The following is a 20,166-nucleotide window of genomic DNA, read 5'->3' on the forward strand; positions in this document are numbered from 1 at the left end:
GTGAGTATCAATCTTGGCATAGTGAGCTGACATCCAGTCCATGCCCAAGATGATATTAATATCCGAAGATTTCAATGCTATCAATGAGGCTAGAAAAACTAGCCTGTCTACTAGAATTTCATTATCATAGGTTATCCTAGAGGTTTGCCATTTACTACCAGGGGTTTGGACAACCAATGGAATGGGCATATCATAAAATGACATGTTATGCAACTGTGCATAACTTTCTGAAATGAAGGAATGAGAAGACCCTGTGTCAAAGAGAACGGACGCTGGGTGATGATTAACAAGAAGCGTACCCAGCATGACGTCAAGATCCTCTGCAGCTTCTTCTGCTGACACATAGTTCACACGGCCACGTGCAGGAGTTGGCTTTACATAATAAGCTTTGCCCGACTTGGCCTGCCCGACAGACTTTCCGGGTTGCTTGGCACCCACATTCTGAGGACACTCACGGGAGTAATGCCCTGGTTCTCCACACTTGTAGCATATCACCTGGTTGGCACATGGTGCAGCATTGCTAGCTGGACCACCATAAGCTTTTGCTGGAGGGTTGGCCTGATTCGTCTGAGGCGCCACGTAGGATGGCCTCGGAGTGTATCTTGGCGGCAGAGAACTGTTTGGAACCCACAGCCTGCGTTTTGGAAACGCGGAACCAGAAGACGAGCCAAAGTCACGGGAGTGCTTCCTTGTGGCTTCGAAGTCAGAATGACCAGTCTCCGCTCTGATCGCTTTGTTGACTAGGGCTTGAAAACTTGCACACTCATGAAGGCGCAGGTCACGACGGAGCTCAGGGCTCAGACCCTTACGGAATCTTGCTTGCTTCTTGGCGTCAGTAGACACCTCCTCTGTTGCATAGCGGGCGAGGTTACCAAACTCGCGGCTATAGGCATCCACAGACAACTTGCCCTGAGTGAAGGCACATAACTCCTCTCTCTTTCTGTCCATCAGGCCCTCTGGAATATGGTGCAGACGAAAAGCTGCACTGAAGTCTGCCCAGGTGGCCACTGGTTCAGCGGGACGCATAGCTTCAAAATTCTCCCACCACAGGTTGGCGGGTCCTTCCAGGAAATACGTCGCGAAGGTCACCTTGTCGGCCTCAGACACATTCGCCGAGCGAATCTTGCGTGAGATGCTGCACAACCAGTCATCAGCGTCGAGGGGATCGACGGAGTGATGAAACTTTGGAGGATTCAGCTTCACAAAGTCGTTGAGGGACACTGCAGCATTCCTAGGCCGTCGAGCCGTATTCTGCTCAATACGCTCTAGCAGTCGGTTGGTCTCCCTTTTGTTTCTTTCTGCCTCAAGCATCACTTCTACCAGAGAAGGTGGGTGAGGCAGGTCTTCCTGCGACGCTTGACTACCCTCACCTTGCTCATGAGTAGGGGCACGGTTCAACCTGGTGAACACCATCCTGACAAACAAACACATAGCTTAGACCAATATCATATCAATACTAGCTATGGATTAAGAATGTACTGAACACACGGAATGCGGAAATGAATATCCGAACAACATGGTAACAAGCAATTGCTATATATACACCATGGTTCATACACACCCTTACATAGTTCAGTACAAACTTAATCGAAGAGCAAACTACTGAAATGGTGGAACTACTCATCATAGGCTTACAAGCTTCCTATACATTATTTATCTAGGCCTCCGGAATTCGTTTCACATTACCACCATACTTCACAAGTCACGCAGGACTGTGAACGTACGGCTACTACCATACTATCCTTCCGCTCACAGCTCAGGCATCCGCATAGAACATCTCATAGAGATTACCTCCATGACCTGGAAGCTCAACCTGCGGATCAGGAAACACTCTAGCCTGAGATCCCTGGGATCCATAAGGACACGGATGTGGCCTTGGTCCCCTGACTGGTGGTAAGAGGGGTCCCCGAAGAGGTGTGACTCCTCCTATAGCTGGCCAGTCAACGTGGGCCGGAAGATGGGTCCTAACAGGGTTCAACATCTCCATCTCTCCATACCCTGTCTGGACTACCGGTGCCAGCTGCGTCAAAGCTGTCCACAGACGGGCACGGGTAGCATAAAGCTCCATGCGGAGAGCACGAGCATCCTTGTCTCTGTTCTCTAGCATCTCAACAGTGGACTGCAGAAGTGGATCCTCCATAGAAGAATCAAAATAGACTCCACTGAGGTATCCCTCTTCACCAGACTGAGAGGCCGGAACATAGCAGAACTCTGAATTCTGCAGCAGTGCATGTCTCGCTCTCATAATAGTCAGCATTGAATAGGCAGCATCTTGTACTGCCATGTCAACAGTGACTCCCAACCCATAGGACCAATGGATTGGCTTCTCCGCTCCACGGTAGTCTGGAAATACCCTAACAGTGCAGATGTACTGACTCTGGTTGAAGTCTCGGTACTGTTCCTCTATTGTGTACTCGGGGTACCAGCGGTAACCGCACACCGACATCACCCTGACCAGCATGGCCGTATGACCCGGCACATCAATGCACCTGGTCAGACGTACCACCTGCCGAGAAGGACGACCAGGCATCTGTAAATAGAGAGTAATGCAAAAGCATTAGAGCTCCGAATGAAAAATTGGGCAGCATAACGGCTGTAAATGCTCAAAAACAAATTTTGAGACAACCCAAAAATGGAATAGCGTAACCACTCAACTATCAAGTTCAACTCTCTGATCATCAAACTTACTTCCTGCTTCCTAGGAATAAAAGAAACCCAATATCTCTAGACCCGTAGTCCTATAATCTACCAATCAGAAACACGAGCCTAGGAGAAGATGAGTAACCTAGTCCTTAATTCCCGCAGAAAAGACGAGGATGACCAGAATAGAATATCTTGAGAAGAGAACAAGAGTGTTACGTTCCCTTCCACAAACAATTCCCTTATATATAACTAAGAAATTCTAGACTCAACTTCGACCAGTTTGGCTTAGTAATCCTACAGTCAGTCAGGCTCTGATACCAACGCTGTCGGGACCCCGATCCAAGCCATAGGAATCCAGCCTGTAACACATCGCATCCCTTTGTGGTCTCACGCACGGTTAACTCCACGGCTGCAGCCTTACCCTAGCCGGGACCGTTTGCGTCTTTTGACTCACGTATGCTATAGTGTCGCTAGAAATCCAATGTCAAGAACCCGGATCGACATGTCTAGTCATAAACCAAAGTGGCAGCTCCGCACAAGGACAGGCATACATGACCCAACAAAGCAGGTGTCGGTCATCAACGAACGTAGACGAGTCGTAGCAAGCTACAAGGACTCCATTACGTCGCGTGACATTTCCCCAAAGGGGACAGACACAGCAGCTAAGAAGGACACATGCCGGTCAACCAATGTGTCCGGAGCAGTAGCGAACTACCAAGGCTCGTTGGATCACAAAGGGGCATTTCCTTGTAAGGAGTACTACTAAAGTTCACGACTAGGTATTCGAACCCCATACATATCAAGTAAGACACACGTACGCATGGCATACCGATATGTATAGATACATCGATGGCATCACAACATAACCATAAACATACAAGCTTTATTTAAGAGGCTCGGAAGAGCCACACACATAATATTACACATTAAGGGTCTCTCGACCCATAATAGCAGTCATACAATTACAAGCCAGCGGAAGAGTTATAAACTGTCTGGGTACAGACAGTGCAGCTAGAAGGCACATGGCCTGACTATACTACAGAGCCGACGTAGGGCCAGATCGTAGCTGGGACACCAGCTACTCGTCGTCGTCGATGTCTACGAAGAACCCTCCATTAGGGTCATTAGCAACCTCTGCAACATTTATTAAGCAAACATGAGTACGAAGGTACTCAGCAAGACCTTAGGATGACTAACTACTCATGCAAGGTATCAAGAAGGTATTGTGGGGTTTCTTGCGGGAAGCCAGCATTTGACTCGTGGCTAGACGACTTGCTTTTGAAATTAGTTTTGACAACTTGATTTCTCGCACACGAGTCCACTAACACCACAACAATACACTATCGTGGAATCATTCCGTCTCCATACGAAATGTCGTCCACGACACTCACGCTTATCTTCACAATTTTATGAGTAGCCATTGAAGTTATCTATGAACAACATATGTCTCCAAGTAGTCCATATCCGCGGATGCGGCTATTCGAATAGATCATAACCCTGCAGGGGTGTACTTCGTCACACACGCTCCCGCCACTTATCGCCATGTGCACGTCATGCACCTCGGCAACCTTCAAGCGGAAGCCCAGCGAGGGAGTCGGCCACGACCGTTAACCACACTAGTACCTAGTCCAGGTTTATTGCCTATCTGAGAGTAACCCGTACGGAAGTCCGGCCGAGGTTTCCGCCACGGCCTCAAACGATGTGCGTAGGGTTCCCAAGCCCACCGTCCGGGTGCCACTTGGTACACCGTGCCACTGCCTACCGCATCACGACCCACCTCTCAGGTCAGCACCATGCACGGCCTCCAGCATTACTATAAACACCAGAAACTACTTGCAACTCCTAGACCGAGTACTACGCGATTAATAGGCCGAGCGGGGTCATATTTCAGGGCCCAGCATGTGGTAGTATCTAGTCTTGGATTACATACACGAAACTCAGTTCCTATGGACGATTCCAATGAAACAACCCGCCATGTACTCCTACACAGCCTTTCACCGGTACCTTTACCAAATCAAGTTCAACACACGACCTTTGCTCACCGAACACATTCCACATTTCTGTTCATCTCCCCGATGACACACCATACACATCTCTAAGCATAGCATGCATAGTAGGATAAGGCACATCATAGCTCAAGCAACTACCAGGTATGCTAGGTTGCAAGGTTCGGCTATTTACTGTGACAAGGTTAAGTCATGCAGAGGAAGTGGGTCCAACTATCGTGGCAAAAGCACTTGAAGCAGTTGATCCTAATGCAATAATTAGATGCAGGAGCAGGAACTTAGGAGTTATCGGGATGATCAAAAGGGTTGGTTGCCTTGTTGCTCAGAGGAGGAACGATATCCGTCAAACGGATATTCGGTGGAATCCGGGGGTGCGGAGCCTACCGAAATGAATGGCAACATTCAATAAGAATCATATGCAATCAAAATGATGTATGAGCATGGCATGAGAATGCAAAATGATAAGTTATTATAATCAAGATGTTTTGGGTTTAGAGTTGATTTGAATCACATTCGAATAGCAATTCAAACGGTATTCTCGGATACCGGTTTAATTGATTCGACCTGATGCTCAGATCAACCTAAAGTTAACATGCATGAAATGTCATGTTATGGTACTGATTTATATCTAGGGCAGTGTGTGATCATTGCATTTATAATGAAATTTGGATATTTTTGCAAATTCCATTTATAAAGTGATTAAAGAATTGAATTAATCCTTATTTCACAATTTAGGGTCGTGTAACTTTTTCAAACATTGTTGAAAATAGCATAATCAGAATCCTTGGATTTTTCTGATACTTTTTCATATATAATTTATTTTCATTGGAGTTACAAATTAATTTCTATGATTTTTGCAAATTTTTAGCAATTTCCTGAATTAGTTTTATACTGGAAATTCCATTTATTGCATCAGGCTGACGTCAGCAGGTCAGCCGAGCTGTTCAGGTCAAACCTGACAGGGGGGCCCCACTGGTCAGCCTCTCTGGGACTAATTCCGCGCTGACCAGCCCCTAATTGGGGTTTGACGAGGCGTGGGGCCCTCTGTCAGTGACTGAGGGGAGGGCGATTACGCCCTAATGGTCGGCCACGTCGACGCCCACCGGAGGGTGGTCGCCGGCGACCAAACCCGCGGCGGAGGGCTTGCCGGAGGCGACCTAGACGGCGCTGCACAGCACGAAAACGCACGCGGTTGGCAGCTACAGCAAGCTCGCGAAGTGGCCGATCTGACAGGACCAACTGGGGAGGCTAAGGTCGCCGGAAGAGGCGTCGGCGACGAGCCGGAGTGGCGGCCGAAGCTCGGGCGTCCTCGGGGTGTTTGAACCAGGGGGATCTACGCTCGGTTCTTAGCTGCTACGGCATCTACACGTCGTCCTGGAGCTGTTGGTGCCCTCGGAAGGACGGGCTGATCATCGGAGGGCTACCGGCGACGAGCGGTAGCGGCGGTCCTCGTCGGGCTCCGATGAAGCTAGGGCTAGAGGAGGGGATCGACGGGGAAAACTTAGGGGAAACGACCGCATGCTCACAGGGAGTGCAGAGCAGAGCTTAGACGGCTCGGGGGAGGCCTGGGGGCGACGAATCGACGGGAGAGGTCCGGCGGCCGGAGGAGGAAGACGACGGTGTTGCGGGCGTTGCAGGGCTCGAGGAGGCTTCGGCTTCTGCAGAGACGACCAGGGCGACGAGGCGGAGCTAATGGCGTGCTCTGGGAGGGGATCCTATGGCCAGGGGCACGGGCAGCTCGAGCTCGAGCTCGGCTCTAATGGCGGCAGCAAGAAGGGGGAGGAGATCCGGGCGGAGGAGGAGAACCGAGGCGGGGAATGGATAGGGGAAGCTCTGGGGAGCTTATCCCCGTCGTCGCCAGCGCGAACCGGCGGCCAGGCAGGCACGCAGGTGCGTGGCCGCGCCGGAGGAGGCGGCGGCCACCTCCTGCTGCCTACTCGCGCGAGGGAGGGGACGAGCGGGGAGATGGGCCGGGCCAGGCTAGGGCGACAGGTAAGTCTTTTTCCATTTCCTCTGTTTTTGTTTGTTCTGTTTTGCTAATTATTGTATTGCTATTTAATTCAGCTCCAAAACAAAAAGTAAAAACTATTTTAGACCTCCTGAAATATTTGTTATAATATCCCCACTCATTTCCAACACTTTCAACATTTTTGGAAAATTATAGTTTCTGATTTCAAATTTTAAATTTGAAACCAGTGGCTTTTGCATTTATTTAAAATGCTTAAAGTGTCAAGAAAATAGTTTTCTCCAATGCTCATTTATTTTCATGATTTATCCGAAAGTTTGAACATTTCTTGAGGCCATTTTGGGTTCATTAATTTTGAACTAGTTGAAATTTCCTTTAACGGAAATGGTGGCTAGGGTTTTGAGTTTTTCCTTTGCCACTTTGTTGTTTTTGTTGAAACTTCTTAGATGCAAATTTAAAGAAGACATGAGCACAATGCTATCTTGCTTAAGGGTTAGGGATGTGACAGAGAAAAACTTGCTTTTCGCTAAAAACTTATAGCCCCACCTGCCATATATGCATATAGTATAGATGATTACTTTTCACCCCCCCTCTTACGTGACTTGCGGGCATATTCAATATGCTGACCTACACGGCTGCAACGTCTTATGTTGCAGATATTTTTCTTCGACGAGTAAGAGTATGATTCAGGGTTACGGACTACACTCAACTTGCCGTTGGTGTTTATTGGGACTCCACTCCCTTGACTGCTTCCGCTGAGATATTTAAGGTATATATCAGTTTTACGCTATTTACATGTGATTGCACTTTGATATATACATTGATGTACTGTGTGTGCCAGCATACTGATCCAGGGATGGCACAGATACACAGAGGCTTGACTCGTTTTGAGTCGGGTCGCTACAGAAATGGTATCAGAGCACATGTTGACTGTAGGACGTGACCCTAGAAACTGAAAACTTCTTAGGAAAGGATCTCTCAAAATTTCTATTTTTCAAGAACACCTTTTACTTCTCATCTCTTCTAAGTTCATCAAACGTTCTCTCTCACCTCAAATAGTTAGACAATGCTCTTTCCCCTTTGACCACGTGAAGGATCAACCAACTCCCGTTCAAAGTAAAGAGGATTTCACCATGCAATTGAAGCTACACCAATTGAAGACTCTCAAGACCCGAAGAATTCGAAGACCTTGAAGCGTTCGAATATTTATATGACCATTAGAAGTCCAAACCACTGTTATATACCCACGTTAGATACGATGATTTGTGAGCCGTCATTGGTGTGTGTTTTCCGACGGCCACAACTAAAACCTATTCTCAAAAATATTGTTTGTATTGTGTGTATCTTCCTCCCTCTCTTACCCGTCTCATCCCCAAAACCTCAACCCTACCAGATGGAGTATGAAGCTGGACTTGTAGTCTCTGGACCAGTGACCCAACTGGAGGCTGATATATGGATTCAAAACATGGAGAACCACTTCGGGAGCAACTTGATCTCAAGGAAGTATGAAGTGGAACACACTCTTCAGTACTTTACACAAAGTGCTACAATCTGGTGGAAAATGCATCATGCCATACACGGATTTAGTGGAGCAAAAACCTGGGACGAATTCAAGAAGACTTTGTTAAGATCCCGTCTTATTCAAAAGTGCTATGATAATCCGAAGGAGAATACTTGTGCATGCAAGATCTGTGGAGAAATAGGACACACCCAGGAAGAACACCAGGATGGATGCACTCATTGTGAAGAAAATCACCCAGCTGAGGAGTGCCCAAGTAGTCAGGTGACTTGTTTCCTTTGTGAAGGAACCACCCACTACCCAGCTCAATGTCACATTTAGCCCAAGGTACAACAAGTTGTCCAGTAGCAGAAAGAAGCAATGAAGGAAACACTCAAGGAGAAGATTCTAGAAGAGCCGATGATGAACGAAAATATTGAAAACCCTGATGGACAAGGTCTGACAAGATTCTTCTCCAATGCATGCTACTCATGTGGAGAAGAAGGACATTATTCACAGGATTGCACGAAGGGAAGCAAAGAGTATCTGGGAAACTTCCCGACAGAAGAAGTGGAGTTTTATCCACTTGAAATAAAAGAACTGGCGAAAATAAAGGAGTCTAGAAAGAAAAGAAAAAAGGTACCGTTGGAAGAGCCAAATCTCTGCAGATATAGACCTGAGTCATCTCAGATGTTACAAGTGTATGTAATTTGGCCACCACAAATACATGTGCTCAGGAAGGAAGCCGGAAACCCAAGGAGCAAAAGGAAACACTAAGACGCCTCGAGACTTGTCAGCACTCATTTGCTTTCATTGCAAGGAAGCAGGACATTTTGCTAGCGATTGTCCACAAAGGAAGAAAGCTAAAAAGGACTAGTTAAGTTTTGACCGCGGAAATTAGTGTAATCGGAAGAACTCTTGTTTTTCATGAGATCATGGAGTGAATTTTTTGTAACAGAAGTCCCTGAGATTGTAATAACATCATGAATAAATGGAATTTATTGTCTCATGATTGCCTATGTTGAAACTGTATGCGTTGTTCCTCTTCGAACAAAGATCTCTTAACATTTATGAGGATATGAGAAAATATGGTCTATGCAGACATGAGTATATCTCATTTTAAGTGTGGTAGTAATCAGTGAACCCACAGGATCCAATGAGTATGAAGGTACCATGCATTACCAAGGAGACACATACACTCCTATGAGTACCTATTTACTGACACCTGCAGATGACAACTCTCTATGAGTCATTCCTCAAGGGCCCAGAAACGATCATGACCCTGACCAGTGAGCATGATTACCCGAAAATCCTGAAGGACATGATGAAGCACATTCGTCTTGAAGGAGATGCAGTCTACAAAGGCTACCCATTCATGGAAAGTGGAGTAGAACTTTGGTACGTGGAAGTACACCTCCACCATGTGAAAGGAGTTTGTCCAAAGACTATGGGGCAATACTTTTTCATTTCACATGTATCACAAGCAACCTTCTTTGATGCTGTTCGTGAAGCTGCCATGGAAGCCATACGTCAGATTGGAGAAATACTTCAAGCAAGACTCCGTCATACCCAGGAATACCTGAGTGAAGTACGTCCGGAGATGATGGAGATGAAGCTCATGGCCACCATGAGAAAGCAAAAGATGGATGATTTCAAGGAGCACATTGGAAAGTTCCCATGGAACTAAAGTACCTCCAAGAGAGACAGATGAATAAAGTTGGTAGAAATGCTTGACCATACCGAACAATGTGGATGGCAGCATTTGTAATAAATTACTTTAGAGTTGGAATTTTGAAGAAAGTAAGGATGTAATAAAGGATTGATTATGAAATGAATATGATTCATGGATGAACGAATACCTTTTCATGGTAAACACAGCAATGGAAGCTATCCCACAGAGTGGAGTGTGTACCAAAAATAAGTCTCAGGACTATTTTTATGATAGTTACCCCAAGAGTATGATGGAATGAAACACTATGGAAATTTAAAGGCGGAGTAATTCCAAGTATGCCTCAAAACCCACAGACCCTAGGACTAATAAGGATCAAGTACTATCTTTTTGGAGAAGGAAACTTGTTTCAGCAAACGTTTTCTTAGGAACATACGAAAGCCAGAGAGTTGTGAAGATACGGTAGAGGTTTTGTTCAGCTTGCAGAACCAATGGATTATCCGAACTTCGTTCATGGACAAGATAAATTCTGCAATGCTTGTGAGGATGCCCAAGTGTTAGAATACGAGATTCACTAAGCCTTATACAAGGTAATGATTTTAGTGCGACATGGCTTGGCCACCATGACGACTTACTATTATCATTCTCTTGCTATTCGGAATGGTAAATCTGAGAGACTTATCTATAGTGAGAGACGACGTTCTTTGAAGCTTTTGTTTAAGCCTTAGAATGGTATAAGAAAAGCCCATGTACATGGCACTTGTTGTCACGCGTAGGAAATTCTAAGGTGAGGATGAAGACAAGACATGTCTCTCTACAGGATAACCACAGATGGTAGACCACCATGAGAATCATCGATATGTTATTTAGAATTGACCACGAGACTATCAGTTACGAAGACCCAGTAACGGAAGAAGCTTATATCAACAGAAGAACCCTCGATTTTGATGGCATCGTTATGAGTATAACGGAAGAGCATCACCAGAGGAGTTAGCATGAAGACTGTGAGGAGTCAGATGCCAAAACCCAAGAGGATTTCTAAATTTTGAGGGACCAGTAGCTCTCATTTTAAGTGTGGTAGCATCCCACTTTGCCGGAGGTTGGATTTGTTCGAAGACCCCCAAACCCTAACCTTTTCCTTCTAGCCCTTTCGAATCTCGAGGACGAGATTCATTTTAAGTGTGGTAGGTTTGTAACATCCCAAAATTTGGAATGTTAAAAATATTTATTAGAATGATTGTTTGTTTGATTGAGTGATTGAAGCTTGAGTGAAATTTGAAACTTTTCAAAACTTTTGAATGAGAGGGAATAAAATGACTTTCCCCTTCTCCGGTTAATTCAAATTCATCCAATTAAAAGCAATGAGAGAAGATGACATGACTTCTTCAACTATAAAGAATTTGAACGGAGTTTTGCATTTGAATTCTTTCAAACATTTGCCCTTGCTTCTCTATTTTTCTTCCTTGAGAAATACCCCGAAAATAATTCTTGCAAGCAAGAAAGAGCGGAGGAAAATGACCCTCCCAAAATCAGGGGCATTTTTGAAATATCTTTGAGCCAAGAAAACCAGATTTTTTATTGAGAAAACAATTACAAAAGAAAATAAAACCTTTATGCGTTTTTCTAAAAAAACATTTTTAAAAAAGTATTTATTTTGGTCTTGGAAAAATGATAAATAAATAGGAAATATTTTTTCTGAAATTTTTGGTATATAATACCCCTATATTTGGTAATTATTTGTTTCCTTTTCATATTTAATTACTTTCTGTTTTGGAAAAATATCAAAAATGGAAACATTTTTTTAAAGGAAACCCACCGCGGGCGCTTTATAGCCGGCCCAAAATCCCCTTAGCCCGGGATCTCCTCTCCCCTTCCATTTCGGCCAACCGATCCCCCTGCGCCCTCGCCTCTCTCTCTGGCCCGTGGCCCCGCGCCCGACCGAGCCCTCCCTCGGTCATCTCCTTCCTCCCAGCCCCGATCCCCTTCCATACCTCACCGGAGCCGACCGGATCCCTCCCGGATCTCTCTCCCCTTCCCTCCCGAGACTCTCCCCTCGCCCCTATATAAGCCCACACCTCCTCCGCACCCAGTTCCCCTCGCCACCGCCCTTCTTCGCCTCCCCAACCGCCCCTGCTGCAGTGCTCGCCGAAGCCGAGCTCCAGGAAGCCCCGGCACCCTGCCGCGCCTCCCCATGCATCCCCGCACCACCCGACGCTACCAGTAGTTGTCCCATCGCCCCCGCAACCCATTTTTCACCCAAGTCCCCGAGATCCACAGTCCCACGCCACCAGACGACATCGCCGGAGACCCGACCAGGAGCCGAAGCTCCCTGGCCTCCCTGCTGCTCGCCCCGACCTCCCCAAGGCGCGCCGGCGCCACCAGAGACTGTCGGAGCACCCCCTCCACCCCTTGGACTCCTCGGATGCCGCCGGAGACCATCGGAAGTGCATCCCCGAGCACCGCCCCCTCCCTGCCTCGCCGGAGAAGAACCCACCCCGGCAGCACCTCCTGTGAGTTTCCCCTTTTGTTTTCAGCCGTCGGATATAAATCGTGCGCGTAGGATTAGATCTCGCTTACCCCTTCGGTTCTTTTAAAAGAACCCGTCGTTCTTTTTATTTAATTAGTTAGCCGACGCGGGTTTTTTAGTTTGCAAGCGTCCGCTGGTTAGTCACCGCAGGGCACACCCCCTGACCAATCAGGAGCTGCCACGTATCCCCTTTGTTCGTTAGGTTAGTTTTTCTTTTTCTGTTTTAGATTTAAAAACAGAGATAGTTTCAATTTTGTTTCGTCTATAACTTCTATTCTATAGATCCAATGGATTTGATTCTTTTTCTAGTAGATCACAATTTTCCTGTAGTTTCAAAAAACATATTGTTTGTCTATGTTTGAAATTTTCAAATTTGAATTAGACCAGATTTAGTTTAAACCATGTTTTGCTTATTCTAGGAGTTTAAAATAGATTTTTAATTAATTCTTTTTGCTACGGATCAGTAGTGATCTTATTTATCAGTGGTAAAAATTTCAGAATTATTTGAGTATATTAGCTCATTGTTCCTTGTGAAACAATTTCTGTTTCACCTCTTTTAGGAGTATGACTATATTTCTTTCTTTAGTTGTTTTTAAATTATTTTTCTTTTATATTTCAGAAAGATTATGTTTTGTTTCTATTAGTTAACAGTAGGTTTGCAACAAGTTTTGATTTTTATTTTTATATGTTATCATGAGATCAATTCTATTTCTCTAATAACTTGCAATTGGTTTCTCCACTGTTTCAAATCGTGTTTGGAAATACTTTCAAAAAGTTTTGTGAAAAATACTTTATTTTATCTTAGTTAAATTTATATCTTTGTTCCGTGTTATTATTTTCTGTTAGACAAAAACTATTTAGTCTTTGATGTAGTAGAAGACTCCCTAGTCTTATTTGAAGTTTCTTTCGGATTCTTATTCGCTCCCTCTTTTGTTTTGATTGCTAGAATGATTGCTACTATGAGTGCTTATGTGAATGATATGTTTGTTATATAGATTTCATCGGAGAGTGACGAGTAGTCTATCAAGTTATTTCTCGAGAAATTCTTCTTCGTCAACATCACCACGCAAGTCATTTGATCATGTATCACCTATGTTTTATGCATTGTAGTTCTACTATCCTATGCCCAATTTGCATGCTGACTAGGTACTTGGAAATTATGGTTACATGTTGTAGTATTATGTGGTAGGCACCCAACAACCCCGTTACTTTGTCCGGGACGAAAAAATTTCATATTGCTATGCTTGAGTAGACGGGATTCTGGTTGAGAGTTTACCACGAGTGATGGTAGAATAATTTAATAACCAAGACCGGTTAAGTCAAGACTTTTCAAGACCTCATGATGCAATGCAACTCTGGGTGAAGGACGGTTGATCGGCCCCCTTGAGAAACCAGTGGATGACCCGGGATGCTGGAGACGGCCATGACATCTTGCGGAAAGCTTCACCCAGGCTCAAAGAGACGGACGGATATTTTCAAGACCCAAGGCTTACCTGCACAGCCACAAGACATTATGGGCTCTGGCTTGGTTGGACAATGCGGAGACTCTCGAGAGGCGGTGCTAGAAGATGTAGAAGAACGGTAGGATTGGATGGGCACCGACAGGGATTCAGAGGGACCCGTTGAAAGACCATGTTTTGATCATCCGGTCTTCAAACACCCTGAAGTGCGTGGACATACACGGAGGCGATCAAATCTTGTGGGGAACGTGTGCAAAACTCTGCAGAGTACTCAAACCTAATCGATTAGCCGTGTCCACGGTCATGGACAACTTGAGCCAATTGAACTGAAGTTATCTGAAATTCCCAACACAAATAATAATATTGATGTGGGTATTACTGATAACATGGGTACGAGAATTGGTTGGTGGAAACATCTTGTTAACAACCAACAATGTAGTAACATTTTGCTTTTAGCCCTCTCTTGATGTAGGAGAAAAACTTGCTTTTCGCTAAAAACTTATAGCCCCACCTGCCATATATGCATATAGTATAGATGATTACTTTTCACCCCCCTCTTATGTGACTTGCCGGCATATTCAATATGCTGACCTACACAGCTGCAACGTCTTATGTTGCAGATATTTTTCTTCGACGAGTAAGAGTACGATTCAGGGTTACGGTCTACACTCAACTTGCCGTTGGTGTTTATTGGGACTCCACTCCCTTGACTGCTTCCGCTGAGATATTTAAGGTATATATCAATTTTACGCTATTTACATGTGATTGCACTTTGATATATACATTGATGTACTGTGTGTGCCAGCATACTGATCCAGGGTTGGCACAAATACACAGAGGCTTGACTCCTTTTGAGTCGGGTCGCTACAGTCTTTGTGATATAGGGTCCTCTATTAATGTTATACGTTACACTCTTTACACAAAGCATGATGATGAAATTTATTCTTGTGATTTACACATCCAACTGATATGGACATTAATTTAGCAGATAGTTCTATAGGAGACCCTATGGGATGGTATATGATGTTTATGTCATATTGGGAACCTTTACTTATCAAGTAGATTCTTTGGTAATGGAAATATCTCAAGATGATTTTTAGCCCGTAATATTTGGAAGAACATTTCTTAACACTGCAAGTGCAAACATTGATTGTACAAGGGAAGTTATTTGTATTAAGTTTGGGGAAGAGGTAAGAGAATTTAATTTTCCTAGATTCAAGATTAACCCCAACCACAAGATCATGATAACGATGAATAGAAGACCATAGCTCAAGTAGCGGGAATATACTTTGGAACCAAAGAAGATGATCTAAAAAGTAGTTTAACTGAATACGAGAAAGATCCACAAGACCCCGCTGAGGAGGAAATATATCATGACTTGAATGAATGACCAGTTCAAGAACCGATATGTAATGACCAACATGAAGTCCCCGAGAAGAAAGGAGATGTCAAACCACCACCACTTGAACTAAAGCCTCTACTAAAATATTTAACGTTTTAGTTTTTAGATGAAACAAATAGATATCATGTTATTCTTAGTGAAAATCTTTTGGATGATGAAACATAGATATTAATTAATGCCTTGAGGAAACATAGAAAAACATTAGAGTATTCAATGGATTATCTAAAAGGTATCTGTCCCTCAATATGTACTCATCGCATATTTATGGGGAAAGGAGTTGATGCAGTTCATGAGTACCAAAGGAAGTTGAACCGTCAAATAAAGGAAGTGGTAAGAAAATAAATTGTTGGTCTACTTGATGCAAGTATCATATATCTAGTTTTTGGAAGCATATGGGTAAGTCTGGTTCACTGTGTACTTAAAAAGGAGGATTTATAGTAGTTCCTCATATATATAATGAACTAATCCCTACTAGAATAGTAGTTGGGTATAGAATGTGAATTGATTTCAAGAAGCTGAATAAGGAAACCCGTAAGAACCATTATCCTTTACCATTTATTGATCAAATTCCTGAGAGGCTGGTAAAGCATACCCGTTTTTGTAACCTAGATGGGTATTCAGGGTTTTCACACACTTTAGTGCGTCTAGGGGACTAAGAAAAGACAACATTCACATGTCATTTTGGGTATGTACTCTTACCGTCGTATTCCTTTTGGCCTATGTAATTCCCGAGCTACATTTGAAGGATACATGAATGTTATTTTTTCTGATTTCATAGAAGAAATAATGGAAGCTCTCATGGATGATTTTTCAGTCTATGGAACTTCTTGTGATGATTGTCTTCACAATCTTGATAAAGTTTTGCATAGGTGTGAGGATACTAACCTTGTCTTGAATTGTGAGAAATGCCATTTTATTTTCATTGGTGGTACTGTTTTGGGGCACAAAATATCTGTAAAGGTATAGAAGTTGATAAAGCAAAGATAAATGCCATAGGGAAACTTCCTTATCCTCATAATTTTAAAGGGATAAGGAGTTTTCTTGGTCATGCAGGTTTCTAGAGGCGCTCTATTAAGAATTTCTCCAGTATTTAGAAACCCTTGACTAACATGTTGTAGAAAGATGTCCCCTTCTCTTCTGGTAATGAGTGTAAAAGTGCCTTTGAAAAATGGAAGCATGCTCTACTCAATGCTCCTATCATTACACATCCTGGTTGGGACATTACTTTTGAAGTCATATCCGAAATGGATGAAAATGCGGTAAGTGCGGTTTTGGGCCAGCAAATAGGTGAGAAGTTTAATGTTATTTACTTTGCAAGACATATTTTTATCGATGCTCAAAGAAATTATGCTAAGAATAATTGAGAACTCTATGGAGTGACCTTTGCTTGTGAGAAGTTTAGACCTTATATCACTAACCGCCAGGCAATAAAAGAGGTTTGGAAGTTAAAGAAACTAAGACTCACTAGATGGGGTTGCCCCTTTTTTGATAGTGAAATTTAGACCGCGAAAAGATAGGAGAAGTGTTGACAAACATCTATGTGGTAAAGGAGGATCATCAATACAGTCCAACATGTATATGGATTCCTTACCTAATGATTGTGCCTTTGGACAGAGCTACAACTCATACCTTTGGAGATACATGACCACCATTCATTGGTCCATATTCTAGAATAACCTTTTGGATACTTAAGGGTAAGGGAAGAAATGATATATTTTATGATAACAGTTATTTGTATAATAGCAAATAGCAAAAGATGACACCACTTCTTCAACCCCTAAGAACAAAGAAACCTCGGACGAAGATCTTCACAAAACACAAAGAGTGGAAAGTACTAGAGAATACATGGAATCTCTCTTTTTACTTAAACTATTGTGTGAATTGTCTTTCTTGTATTTTTCTGTATAAACAATTGTGTTTTTATTTGCCAAATGGGCGAGGAAACTTCCGCTAGAGGTCATTTGAAGCACCATCTGTGATTCTGTTCTTTTGAGCACGCGGATAATGGGAGAAAACGACCGCCCAAGCAATCGCCTACAGTTGTTCGAAACACCAACTTTTGCTCTTTTCTCAACGGGCGAAACTGTGCTTCTGCCTCTCAAAAAAAGATGTTTCTATCTCACAGAAGGTGGGGACTTAAATGACAACCAGAAAAATCATCCGCGCCCATTTGTAAGGATGTCATTCCCTTTGTTTGCATAGAGCTTTGGGGAAGAAGGTCAAACGACCGGTCGCGGTCATTTCGAAGGCCAGTGATCATGATTTCTTCCTGATTTTCGACATAATTTTGCTTGATCATATTTCGTTTGTTTCATATCCTTTTTAACTTCCTCACCTCATCAAAACCTATTTTATTGGGCTCTTATATATATAAATATAGGTCCCTCCTCTACCAAAACAAACAAACAAATCTAGACCAAGTCTTCTTGAGTTTTGAAGTGCAGCTGGCCATGGATCGTTCGTGGGATGAGAGGCAAACCTCTTTAGAATAAGAAGAGGACTTGGAGAAGGAGGGATATTCTCCAGCAAACATTAGGGAGAGGCCCCGTCGTTGCCGTAATTCGACCTCTTCCGAGGAAGACCCGGAGGAACCTCCTTTTGAGGAGGAAGAAGAGGAAGATAAAGAGAACGACAAGAAATCGCCTGCCATCCCCATCAACACCATCAAGATCATCATCAGCGAGGAGAAGATGAATTTTGTCATGGAAGGTCCCACTATCATAGGAAAGTGTGGTTTTAGTAACTGCACTATCCATGATCCTCTAGAAGAATCTAGCGAGATCGATCCAAGGGAGCGTGGGATGCGAAACCATTCGCGCCCGCATGTAGGTTAGACGACCTAGGAAATCGCATAACATCGTTCTCGTGCAACCAACTCCACCCCAGATGGAGGTTGCCTTGGCCATCAAGACCCATGAGGCTCTTTACACGAGCTTAAGGATCATCACAAACGAGGATGCAACCCTTCGCGTGTATCATTCTCGCATCACACATTTCGAGGTGGCCAATAAATTTATGATTGATGCCCCCACCGGTGTCACCGCTTCACCTTCAGAAGATAACACTCGGACCAATAGAAGGAGACTAAATGAATCCAATCGGCTTACTCGTTTCTCGTATTATTATTATTTTTAGTTGAACTTCGTTTGAAAAGGGTTTATTTAGTTTGAGTAATAAAAGTACTATCATACCCTTTTGAGGAAGAGGGAAGCTTCTTTTCCATTGAGTAATGGATGTTTGGTGAATGGCCTATTATGATACTGATGATTTTTCTTGGAATGGTCATGCATCCTTCTGTATTACGCATCTTTTCTTTTCGATGATGATTATAAGTCTGCCACACCTCTAGTACCAACCGGGGATGAGACGTTGGCAACTTGATGTGATGCATTGGAACTGGTTTTAGTTTATTTGGTGATTACTTGGTAAGGTTTCTAAAAATGAGTAAATCAAGTAGGAAATGTGGACAAGTTCTTGTGCATAAAAACAAAACAATTGTGGTTCAAGAGAAACTAATGCAATTTCGAATATTTGAAGTTGTACGGTTAAGCATACCCTACATATCTCATCTGTAAAAGAGAGAAAACCTTAAGTGATATGGGAGAGGCGGGGCAATTCATGAAATAAAGAGGAAAGTGAAGAATAAGCAAACGTAATATCTATTAAACTTAGGCTTGTCCAAATGAAAGAGGAGAATAAAGTATCACTTAAAGTAAGAATGAGTCTCATTAATGATTGGTAATGAGGCGTGGAAGCCTTCATACTCATTTGATAGAAATTATGTTGTGATGATGCACTTCGTGATTAATCATATGATGCAAATTCTGAAGTTTTATGTTGGACCCATTCGTTGGAGCCATCCGCAACTTATGAACCGAGATGATCTCTTCATTTCAAGCCGCGATATTTACTTGGGGACAGGAAAATCTTTAAGCTTGGGGGAGTTGATGAGTCCAAAATTTGAGACCTTTTACCATTATTATTTTACCTACTTTGTGGGCTTTGTGATATTTGTTTACCATTAATAAACACGTAGATAATAGTATTGGAGGAAAAATTAATTTAATGGAGAAAATCCTCGAAAATGGCAGTGGAATCATGTATTAAAGGTGATAAACACTTTGCATGAAAATATCTAGCAAGAGGGTGAAACAAATAGTCGTGATGTGCTTACACAGCGAATGAAGACGTGCCATACAATTGCAAGTGCCTGTATGAGCAATCGTTTGGCGCGCCGCCGCCTCCGAGAGATCGAATATTTTTACACCATTGAAGCAGATCATGAATCACAGACCCAGAGAGACTGGAAACTTGCCAGAAGCAAGAACCCTAGTCACCAGAGCGATCCATAGCAAGGAACTGACAAAGCGAGGCTTGCCTCCACCACCTCCATCAAGGGCGCTCTGTCATCATGATCTCCATCATCATCCTCATCAGCCCCATCTTATTTCACCAATTGTAATCTCAACAACCCTAGAGAAACAACTTGTGTATTACATGTGTGATCCATCCATGTTTTCCATCATTGGTGAGATGGTGTTTGTTGCCTTGATGAGAGAGTAGTTGATACTTGTCCAATGTATCTAGTTTTCTAACATGTCTCCGTCGTGTCTACTTTTCTGAACTCTTTTGCCCTTGTTTTGGACTCTAATTTGCATGCTTTGAATGGAACTAACCCGGACTAACCCTATTTTCAGAAGAATTGCCATGGTGTTGTTTTTGTGCAGAAATAAAAGTTCTTGGAATGACCTAAAAATTTACGAAGAATTTTTCTGGAATTAATGACAAATACCTTCGCAAAGATCCACCGGAGGGGGTGAGCTAGTGCGGCACAAGCCCACTGTCCGCGGCCACCCCCCATGCCGCACCAACCAGGCTTGTGGAGCCCACGGGGATCCACTGCCTCCAAACTCAGCTCTATATATTCCGTTTTGCCCGAAAAAAATCAGGGAGAAGGATTAATTACGTTTTACGATACGGAGGCGCCGCCACCTC

The sequence above is a fragment of the Hordeum vulgare genome, chromosome 4H (genome assembly GCF_904849725.1).
Source record: "Hordeum vulgare subsp. vulgare chromosome 4H, MorexV3_pseudomolecules_assembly, whole genome shotgun sequence".
Classification (NCBI taxonomy): domain Eukaryota; kingdom Viridiplantae; phylum Streptophyta; class Magnoliopsida; order Poales; family Poaceae; genus Hordeum; species Hordeum vulgare.